Source organism: Ziziphus jujuba, chromosome 11 (genome assembly GCF_031755915.1).
Source record: "Ziziphus jujuba cultivar Dongzao chromosome 11, ASM3175591v1".
NCBI classification, from domain to species: domain Eukaryota; kingdom Viridiplantae; phylum Streptophyta; class Magnoliopsida; order Rosales; family Rhamnaceae; genus Ziziphus; species Ziziphus jujuba.
This window is the reverse complement of record NC_083389.1, coordinates 3,591,562-3,603,506: the sequence shown is the minus strand read 5'-3', so window position 1 is coordinate 3,603,506 and position 11,945 is coordinate 3,591,562. Positions and strand designations below refer to the sequence as shown.

General features: G+C 34.9%; 1 pseudogene; it reads right to left on the bottom strand.

The window, feature by feature from the left end:
• Positions 1 to 314: 314 nt before the first annotated feature.
• LOC125419678 (photosystem I P700 chlorophyll a apoprotein A1-like) lies at positions 315 to 7,406 on the bottom strand (annotated as a pseudogene).
• Between the last annotated feature and the right edge of the window lie 4,539 nt (positions 7,407 to 11,945).

Sequence of the window (11,945 nt, the reverse complement as noted above, 5' to 3'; positions counted from 1 at the left end):
TAAAATGAGGATCCCAATTTGCATGAGCAGTAGGTTTTACCCATAAAGGGTCCTGTATCCATGCCTCAAAGTTTCCTTGCCAAGCTGCATGAAATAGATTTCCAAAAGTCCACAGAAATATTATTGTTAATTGCCCAAAATGGGAAGCAAAAATATTCTGATAAAGACGTTCCTCATTAATATCATCATGACTTTCGAAGTCATGTGCAGTAGCAATACCAAACCAGATACGATGAGTAGTGGGGTCTTGAGATAAGCCTTAGCTAAACCTTGGAAATCTTAATGCCATAATGCCTTTCAAATCCTTCTAGCCATTATCCTACTGCAATCATTCTTGCGAAGAAAAATGCCCACGTTGTGGTAATTCCACCCAGAAGGTAATGGGTTACTCCTACAGCATGTCCTTGGACAATGCTCAAGGCTCTAGGCTGAGTAGTAGGAACAACTTTTTTATGCGAATCTGCCGGAACCCGCTCAATTGACAATCTGCAGGGGTACTGATTCGATACAGCTGAAGACGGGGCCGATCACTAGTGCTCAAGCTAAGAAGTTTAAGGAAAATCTTGATGCCTTTATCTAGGGATTAATTCATATTCAAAATGGCTTGTCAATACCCGAAGATCCAAGAACTATCTTGAGCATACAAGTGGTGGAAGCCGGTACGAACCCGGGTAATGGTTTTTGTGCAATTATGGAGGCCGGGAAGCATGAAATGGTTCCACTATTTCATGGATTCAATACATATGCCCAATAGGACATGGAATCAAGTCAAATCAACTTCAAAGTCATCCAAAAAGGGGTTGTACGAACAGTTAGTAAATTTGGCTTGTTTTCGCTGTATTTTGTGCTGGCTTTACTGTATTATGCTGAGTTGGCTTTTTCTCTTTCTTCCAAGCAAGGGAAACGTGTGGAACTTCATGATAAGCTTATTTGGCATCCTAAAAAGCATATTGAAGCTGATTTGGAGCTCAAATTGGTCAAATATTGGTCAAAGTCAACTTAGTCAAAAAGCTAGTATGTTAGTTTTTGATACGAAACTAGGACGACCTGCTCCTAAACCCGTATTATATTAACCCTGATCTTTAATTAAGTTCAAGTTATAATGGACTGGACCTCAACCCCTAACCAACCTATGGTTAGAAACCTTGGTATAATGTAGATGCCACAATAGGGGATGGAAAACCTATTGATAAGTCAAGCTAAAACAACAAATTCTCTAATGGTGTTTTAGGTGTTCTCTAAGAACAAAGAGATAATTAATCTCACAAGTATTTTTTTTAGTCAAATCAAAGTTTTATTCTTATTGATAAATAAGCCTTTAAATAGACTTTGAAAGAAACAAAATAAACCCTAAAAACCTTATGTAAAACTGGCGACACACATAAAGAAACCTAGTTGGCCGAAACTATACTTCCTTTCCTAATCTAAGTTTGATTAATTAATTCCTTTATATTAAATTAGGAATTAATTAATTTGCAATGGAAAGAATAAAATAAAAACCTTCCTAAAGTTATTTGTCCAGAAAATAAATAAATAAAAGCCGAAAAGTAATGGTAGTTTCCTAAAACAAAAAGTAAAAACAAATTAGGAAACTAAAAATGCTTGCAAGGTTTCGGGTTCATCCTCCAAGTCCTCCTCCTCTTGCTTGGCTTCATCCTCACTTTCTTCACTTTCTGATTCTAGCTCATCATTGCCCTTTAACGCTATGATTCTTCTATTTGAGCATTGGCTAGCGATGTGTCCTTGTCCCTGACACTTAAAACACACAACATCATGAGTTCTAGAATGTTTAGGATCTAATTTTACCTCATTCTTTGGTGCTTGGACAGATTTGATTCTAGTCTCCTTCCTTGGCCGGTTTGAACTTTCTTCTTTGACTTTTGGCTTTGGCTTGTTTTCATAGATGGGATTGTTCCTCCAGCCACTTGAATTGGACCTTCCACTGTTGGAAACACCTCCAAACCATGATCTTACACCCCTCCTCTTGAATTGATGCTCTAATTTAATAGCCACATGCAACATCTCCTTCAATTCCACATATTGTTGCAATTCTAGTTGATTAGCTATGTCATGATTCAAACCACCAAGAAACCTTGCCATGGTTGCTTCCCTATCTTCATTCAAGTTCAATCTCATCATAAGCATCTCCATCTCCTTGTAATAATCCTCCACAGATCCATGTCCTTGAGATAAAGATTGAAGTCTTTGATGCAGCAACCTATGATAGTGTGATGGTACGAATCGCTTCCTCATTGCTCCTTTCATTTGTTGCCATGTAGTAATCAAGTCATCACCAACTCTCCTTGAGGTGTTTTGCTCATTGGTCCATCATTGGAGTACATAATGGCCAAACTCCATTGCTGCCAATTTCACCTTCTTAGCCTCTGAACAATTATGGCGGTCAAATATCATCTCCATCTTTTCTTCCCACTCCAAATATGCTTCGGGGTCATTTTTTCCCATGAATGGTGGGATGTTGATCTTGATATTGCTAAGATTGCCATCTATTTCTTCCCTCCTATATCTTCAATGGTCAGCTCTATCTTGGACAGCAAAAGTTTCGTCCATACCTTCCTCAAAGTCTCCACCGAATGGCTCCTCATCAAATTCCTCTCTCGGTCTCTGGCGACCTCTTCGTCCTCCATGGAATTCTTGCCTATTTCTTGTGTTCGAAATTCCTTGGGAAACTTCTAGCCTTCCCATCCTTTGATTCACATGCTCAACTTGAGCACTAACCCGCTGTATTGACTCTAAAACAGCTCTCGTGTCCACTTGGTCTCCGCTCCAGATAGCTCGGACATTGCCATGGAATGCTACGAACTCTTCCTCATTGATCCTCAAGGGTGGATCTCCTCTTCTTATTGTAGAATCTGACATGTTAGTAAAATACTGCAAAAATAAAATAAATCCTCACATTATTCACTCCCTCATGTGTTTCACTCAAACAAGGTCTTGACACTCGTGTTTGCACACTAGGCAATACCGAAAGAATCCAACAAATCCTAATTTTTCGGCTTTCTAGACTAGAAAACACAAAATAATGGGAAAACGTTGGAATTTTTGAAAACTGCACCAGATGGTAGTAGATTATGAGTTCAAGAATAAAATTCCAGAAAAAGAAATTCAAATACGAACAAGAATCAAATTGAACAAAACTATAGAATAGTTGTTGGTTGTTGTTCTTTGTAATTCAAGTTTTGTATCAAATCCTTTAACTGATTTTAATCCAAATAATTTAAGCATCCAAAATCAAAATATCCAGTAGCAAAAATAATTCCCCAGCAACTCAAATATTGGATAACTAATCAAAAAGCCAGCAGCTCCAACAAATTTCCAGCAAACAAATCAAACTCCAACAAACCGAAATATTTTTATTTTTATTTTTATTTTTTTATTCGGCTTTCCCTTTTTTCTTTTTTTTTGACTCGCAGAACATAAACAACTGCAATAGCAAGAATAATTACCAAAATTGCAATTCCAACTCGTAATAATCACCAAACCCGTGACAAGAACAAAAGTGCAGTTTTTTTTTTTTTTTTAAGTTGTTGCCGCAAGTCACCTTTTGTTTTTTTTTATTTTTTTTGGTTTAAATATATGAATGCAAATATTTAAGACTAAAACAGCAAAGAAAAATTCCACAAAAAAAAAAATTACCAAGAACAAATATGAAAATCAACCAACAAACAATGAAACAAAGATATGGTAAAACAAAGAAACCTAATTCAACTAGGAATGAGTTTTTGTTTTGTTTTTTTTTTTTTTAAAGAGATGCTGAGCATGTATGGGATAGATGCGACCTTAACCTAATGCTAAAATTGCAGAATAACATAAAAACAAATAAAGCAAATAAAGATAGATCAAAGCTGAACAAAATTTAGCTCTGATACCAAATGATACGAACTTAGGATGACCTGCTCCTAAACCCGTATTATATTAGCCCAGATCTTTAATTAAGTTCAAGTTCTAATGGAATGGAACTCAACCCCTAACCAACCTGTGGTTATAAACCTTGGTATGATGTAGACGCCACAATAGGGGATGGAAAACCTATTGATAAGTCAAGCTAAAACAACCAATTCTCTAATGGTGTTTTAGGTGTTCTCTAAGAACAATGAGATAATTAATCTCACAAGTATTTTTTTTAGTCAAATCAAAGTTTTATTCTTATTGATAAATAAGCCTTTAAATAGGCTTTGAAAGAAACAAAATAAACCCTAAAAACCCTAGTTAAAACCGGCCACGCACATAAAGAAACCAAGTTGGCCGAAAGTATACTTCCTTTCCTAATCTAAGTTTGATTAATTAATTCCTTTATATTAAATTAGGAATTAATTAATTTACAATGGAAAGAATAATATAAAAACCTTCCTAAATTTATTTGTCCAGAAAATAAATAAATAAAAGCCAAAAAGTAATGGTAGTTTCCTAAAACAAAAAGTAAAAACAAATTAGGAAACTAAAAATGCTAGCCTTTTTGATTAAGTTGACTTTGATCAATCTTTGACCTCTTTGAGCTCCAAATCAGCTTCTAGATGCATTTTAGGATGCCAAATAAGCTGAATATGAAGGTCCACACATTGCCCATGCTTGGAAAAATAAGAAAAGGCTAATACAGTAAAATACAGTAAATCCAGCAAGCAATACAGCAAATTCGGCCAAATTGTTGATGCTGTCCATACAAGCCCTTTTTGTTTGCATTTGAGGCTGCTTTAACTTGATTCCATGACCTCTTAGGCATATGTATTGAACCCATAAAGCATTGGAACCATTTCATGCTTCTCAGACTCCAAAAATGTACCAAAACTGTGACCTGGGTCCGTATCAGCTTCCACCACTTGAATGCTTAGAATAGGCTTTGTATTTTCAAGTATGGACAAGCTCTATTGAGATTAATTACCCCCTGTATAAATACTCCCAGTTTGTCCTTAAATCTCTTAATTTGAGCTTTTGTGATTGGCCTAGTCTTCATCCGTATCGAGTCAGCACCCCAATGGGTTATCGGTTGAGCGGGCTTGGGCAGAATCACATCAGTTTCCTAATTTGATTCTACTTTTGGTTTTAGGAAATTATCATTACTTTTTGGTTTTAATTTATTTATTCAATGGAAAAATAAGTTTAGGAAAGTTAATATTTTATTATTTTCATTTTAAATTAATTAATTCCTAATTCAAAATAAATGAATTAATTAATGCAAATTAGATTAGGAAAGGAGTGAGAATTTCGGCCACCATAGGAAACTACTTTGTGTGGCCGATTTTCCCTTTGTTTTTAAGGTGACCATTAGAACTTGAATATAATTAGATCTGAGCTAATATAATACGGGTTAAGGAGCAGGTTGTCCTAGGTTCGTATCAATTTTAATTTATTATGAGCCTAAAGATGCATTCAAAAAGTTCTTGCCAATAACCATGCCTGCTAAATAGAAACATTAGACTAAAAGCCCATACAAAATGATTACCTCAGAAAAAAATGCCATATGAAGATAACGAAGAACGATAGGACTGAATTACCTGGGATGCCTATGCCCATAAGAAATCGCAGAGCCACCCATTAATCGTAATGGAACTTTGTAGAAAGTTGCCTCTTGTGATATGAGTTACCACTATCACTTATACTACCTAAACATCTGACTGCATTTTCTAACTAAAATGGAATATTACTATTGAAATTGAATTATACATCTAGAACAGCCTGAAGAAGACATGATCCCAAGCGGATACTTGACATGTCTCAACCCCCCCTTCTAGGCCCATCACAAGGGAAACAAAAACAAAGATTTGCTTTATTTGGTATTAAACGTGGACTACAAGCTAATAGAACACCTTTCAGAAGTATCAATACCCTCACATTAATTGTAAATGCATGAATGTGATGTACCAAAAAATCAACGGTTCCTAATGGAATAGGTAACAAAGAAACCTTGCCACCAACGGCCACTAAATCACCACCCCCCAAGTTAAACTGGTACTTGTTGTTGAACCAGGGGCCGTTGCGCTAGGTGCTAAAGCATGGGTGTTTTGTATCCATTAAGTAAAGACGAGTTGTAATTGTGTAGCAGTATCTGAAAACATATCTTGGGGATGCCCTAAAACACTTATAGTATCATTATGAATATACTAACCAAAACTGTGAAAGCCTAAAAATATACATACCCAGTTAAGATGTGATATGATTCCATCGCGATGTTTAAGGACACGATCGAATAGACCATTGTATTGAGTAGTTGGATCGTAGTCTCTTACCATAGAAATGGGTACATGAATAGCAGCACCAACTATGAGAAATTCACCAATCCACACGTGATATGTGAGCAATGAAAGTTGTGTACCATAGTTGGTAGCTAGATATTGATAAGGAGGCATCGAATACACATGGTTAGCTACAACAATGGTTATAGAGCCCAACATAGCTAGGTTAATAGATAGTTAAGTGTGCCATGATGTTGTTAAGATCTCATATAGACCTTTATGACCCTAGCTGGTAAATGGGCCTTTATGAGCCTCTAAAATATCTTTTATGCCATGACCAATGTCCCAGTTGGTCCTATACATGTGACCTACTATTAGGAAAGAATTGCAATAGCTAAATGATGGTGTTAATTTTGCATATTTTAACCAATTTAATGTTAAAAAAAATGGTTGCTCCGCCAGCAGAACTGGGATAAAGTTGAGCCAAAAGATCTTGATTTAAGATAAATTAATGAGGAAGTGGAATCTCTTTAGGATCCACTCCAGCATTAATTGATTAATTGGTAATGATACATGTACTTAATACCTTGCCCAAGAAAGAGACCCAAGTCCTAGTAGCCTTGCCAAATGATGATTCAACATAGATTCTACATCTTGGAAGCAAGCCAAGTTTGGAGCCGCTTTGTGATAATGGAACTAACTAGCAAAAACCAATAAGCCTGCAAAAACCAATGCACCAATTGTAGTACAATAGAGCTATAATTCACTACTTATTCCAGATGCTTGCCAAAGCTAAAAAAACTAGAGGTTATTTGTATTCCTCAGAAACCACCGCCTACATCACCATTCAATATTTCCTGACCCACTATTGGCCAAACCACCATGGCACTAGGCCCAATGTGAGTAGGATCGCTTAGTCATGCTTCATAATTGGAAAAACAAGCACCGTGGAAATACATACCACTCAGCCAAAGAAAAATGATGGAGAGTTGGCTTAAATGGGCACTAAATACTTTTCAAGAGATATCCTCCAAATCATTGGTATGGCTATCAAAATCACAAGCATCAGCATGTAGGTTCCAGATCCAAGTGATAGTATCTGGTCCTTTAGCTATTGTTCTTGAGAAATGACCTAGCCTGGCCCATTCCTCGAAAGAAGTTTTGATGATCCCTATCTACCAAAATTTTAACTTCTAGTTCCGGTGAACGAATAATCATTAAGTCCTCCCCTTTTTGGACAACACATACAAGGAGACCCACCAATAGTTATGTAATTAGTGAACCTATGAAAGATGTTTAGACTTAGTTTTTAATCTTCTATCTCCCATCTATCTATTTTCTTTAGTTATTCATCATCTGGAAATCGATATGGGGTAAGTGTTCGGATCTATTATGACATAGCTGGGGGGCACTTAATGGACCTTTTTAATCTTATAAAATCTTTTTGAGGGGCTTTGAATTGATGCAATTCTTTTTTCTACAACCTAATGTATTCATATCTTAATTAGAAGTTCCTAAACGAAGACACTTTACATCTTACATAGAATATATTACTATTACTCTATTCCAAACCATGTGACCAGTCATTAGTCATTACTATGAGACTTGCTAGTATTTATATTTAGTCATCCGAAGGTCTCTTTTACTTTTATTAGTTATTATTATTAATAGTAGAAAAGAAATATATTTTCTAACTTATTTGTATATCGTTTATCCCTATGAAATAATAGACGAAATAGAACGATCTTAGAAAGAGAAGGGATATGATGAAATTTTTTCATTGGGTTCTTCCCAGAGGAATGATCCATTTTATTTGACTGATAGAGACAACAAAAAATTCATAAACAATTCATTATAATAAATAAAAAATAGTTAGAATAAAATGTGTTCTCATTCGAAACGCCTTGTGATCTTCAACCAATTTTACGCTTCAATATAGCTCCAAGGAGTAAGCACTATACCTTGTTTCCAATACTTCGTAGTTTGGACAAACCATGCCTCCGCAATTTCAAAATCTCCTTGTCGAATGGCCTGTTCTCCCCGGTTGGAGTAAGCAGGTAAATTCCTTCCCTTAGAACCGCACTTGAGAGTTTCCGACCTCATATCTCTCAGCAGTCAAATTCTTTTAGTATCTCCTTTTTTTAATCTACCATATATAATTGAATAAGATTTCTAATGGATCTATCCCATTTTTTTCTCTCGAGTTAGCCAAAAGAGGTTATGAGTTTCAAACTTTAATTTTGCTTAATGATTTAATCAGTTTTATCTTTTCTCCCACCTTCATAAAGCATAAGTATTTCCACTATCATTAGAATTTTCTAAAAGGTAATTATCTCGGTTTCATATATAAATTTATATAGAATCTTTGAAAAAGAATTTATTCATAAGAAGGAAAAGACTTACTATCGTTGGGATCTGATGCTACACCGCTGCTCAATACCTTAGGGGATCAACTATATCACATAAATGGATTCCTAACTTTTATCTCATATCATGACATACGTAAGCAGTTGTTATTGTATTGGCCAGAATCTCGCGAATTGATCTTTGTAGCACTTCTTTTTCAATTAGACCCTTTATCCATAGAATAAAGTATCTAGGCATACAAATTTAGTCATATTTCCACTTCCATGAAGTGCATTTCTTTACTGCAACTGATATACATATGTAGAAAGCCTTTTTTTTCTAGTATTTGTTAATGGATTGGCTCTTTCTTTCCCTTTCTATAGTGGAGATAGTCACGCATAATGATAGATCACGGCCATATTATTAAAAGCTTGTGGTAAGAATGGGTTCCGATCTAGTGCCCAAAAATAATATACCAAAGCTTTCCTATGTTCTCCGTTCCTTGTGTGGATAAGGCCTATGTTATAGAGTATATAACTTTGATTATAGGGATTGATTTCTAATAGCATAGCTTCATAATAATTCTATAAAGCTTCTCCATAATTTCCTTCGGATTTGATGCGAATCCGTCCGTGCCCGCATAACCGACAGCCAGCTGGGTTGCTGACTCGATACTGATGAAGACCGGGCCGATCACTAGGGCTCAAGCTAAAAGGTTAGGGACCAATTTGCTGCCTTTATCTAAGGGATAATTCATTCTCAATAGCACTTGTCCATATCCAAAGATCCAAGACCTATTTTGGGCATACAAGTGATGGAAGCCAATAAGGACACGGGTAGCAATTTTTGTGCATTCATGGAGTTCGAGCAGCAAGAAATGGTTCCAAATCTTTATGGATAAAAAAAAAAAATCATTAAGACATCATGGGAACAAGTCAAGGTAGAAGTAAAACCAACTTTTACAGACTTGTATGAACAACTTCAAAAAGTTGATCGAAAATTGTTGTATTGCTTGCTGGCTTTACTGTATTTTGTTGAGTTGGCTTTTTCTCTTTCTTCCAAGCAAGGGCAACGTGTGGGACTCCATAATAAGCTTATTTTCATCCTAAAAGGCCTGTTGAAGCTGATTTGGAGCTCAAATTGGTCAAAGATTGATCAAAGTCAACTTAGTCAAAAAGCTAGTATTTTAGTTTCCTAATTTGATTCTACTTTTTATTTTAGGAAATTACCATCACTTTTTAATTTTTATTTATTTATTTTCTGGAAAAATAAGTTTAGGAAATTTATTATTTTATTATTTTCATTGTAAATTAGTTAATTCCTAATTCAAAATAAAGGAATTAATTAATCCAAATTAGATTAGGAAAGGAGGAAACTTTCTGCCATATTAGGATTCTTCATTGCATGGCTTATTTTTCCTTTTTCATTAGCCTGTAAAAGGGCTTGTTTTATACGAAGAACACACCATGAATAATATTCAGAATTTATTTTATGAGATTGAATTTCTCTTTGTTCTTTTGAGCACCTAAAACACCATTAGTGAATGAGTGTTTTAGTTTGACTTATCAATAAGAATTCCATCACCTATTGTGATGTCTTTTATATACCAAGGTTTCTAATCATAGGTTGATTAGGGGTTGAGGTGACCATTAGAACTTGAACATAATTAGATCGGGGCTAATATAATACGGGTTTAGGCATAGGTCGTCCTAGGTTCGTATCAGGATTGAGCCAACATCCATTACGACCGTCATTCGATTCAAAGAATCTTCGTTTCAGAATCGTACATGAGATTTTTATCTCATGCAGCTCCTCCTTTATATGCATAATGAGAATAATACATGGAATCTACAAAGATTGAAATGAAACAGTCTCATTTTTAACTTGTAACCAAGAGGGACTTTTTCTTTCATGTTTTAAGAAAGATGATTTTTGGCCTGTTTTAATTTATATATAAATAAAAAACCTATAAATAAATAAAAATTCACTAAACTTATCGGATGGACTAACTTCTCATTGATGTATTGTTTCATCGGGATCCAATCCAAATCACGATATAATTTTCTTGTTCCTGAACGGTCTTCTTCAACCTTTTTTAGGTTTAGGCTTTACTCCAAGTAAATATCTGCTCGATTTGTATTTGCACATATAGGAAAAATGCCTCAATACCACATCCTTTCGCTACAACTTCCTTTTTTTCTTTTTATTCCATGTCTCCCGCTAAATAGTAAATATTTAATGCATTCTTCACATTACTCGATTGATTAACATTTTGAGATCATTATTATATATCATCATTATATATTATAAGTGGAAAATCTCTATAAATAGAATATGATATAAGTGGTAATCACAGATATATTACCAATTGGTTTTTTTTTTTTCTAAACAGAGCCAGTATATTAATATTATATTTCATTTTTTTGGTCTAACCAAGCCAACCATGAATTATAAATTATAATAATTAAGAAGCTTAATCAGTATACCCCCCTAAAAAATAGATTGAATTGCACTTCATTATATTTCATGCTCCAAATTTTTTATGATTCAATCAACCTTTCTTCGGCCAAAGAGAGGATATCTCGATCAGGTAAGAGAATGGGGAAATACCATATGACCAAATATATCTGACAAGTCGCACTATGCGTCAATCCACGGTGTATCTTCCTCTCCAGGGTTTTAAAAAGGAACTTTTGAAGCATCAATAAGCATTAAATGAGATAAAAATTAATAACCATAGCTCACTTTGATGTGAAAGTGTAACAATGTATTTATTGTCTTAATAATATTGTTCTTTGTCCTATTTTATCCATAGATGTAATAAGTTTATAAAAAAGGAAGACAGAAATACTAAAGGAAAATTCTTTTAAATAGGTCCTTTGAATGATGAAAAAAAATAAATAAATGCAGTCACTCATATAAAAGGTATCAACCTCTTACCATTGCATATTGGTACTTATCGGGTGTAGAATAGATATGCTTCATTTTGTTCCTACAAACAAAATTGTTCCATAATTACTAAAATAATAGAACAAATATTAATCCTTTCCCCGAGATAATCCACTCAAAAGGGAAGATCTATAGTATAGTTTTTTTTAAGTGCAATAAAGCTACATAGTGTTTATTTTTCGTTGATAGAGAGGTACTTCCATGGGTTGCCTTGGTATCATGTTCATACCGTCGTATTGAACGATCTTGGTCGTTTGCTTGCTGTCCATATAATGCATACATCTCTAGTTGTTGGTTGGGCCGATTCGATGGCTCTATACGAATTAGCGGTTATTGATCCCTCTGACCTTGTTCTGGATCCAACGTGGAGAACAAGGGATGTTTATTATACCCTTCATGGGGCGGTTGGAGTACCATAGGAAGGACTATAACGAATCTGGGTATTTGGAGTTACGAAGGCAT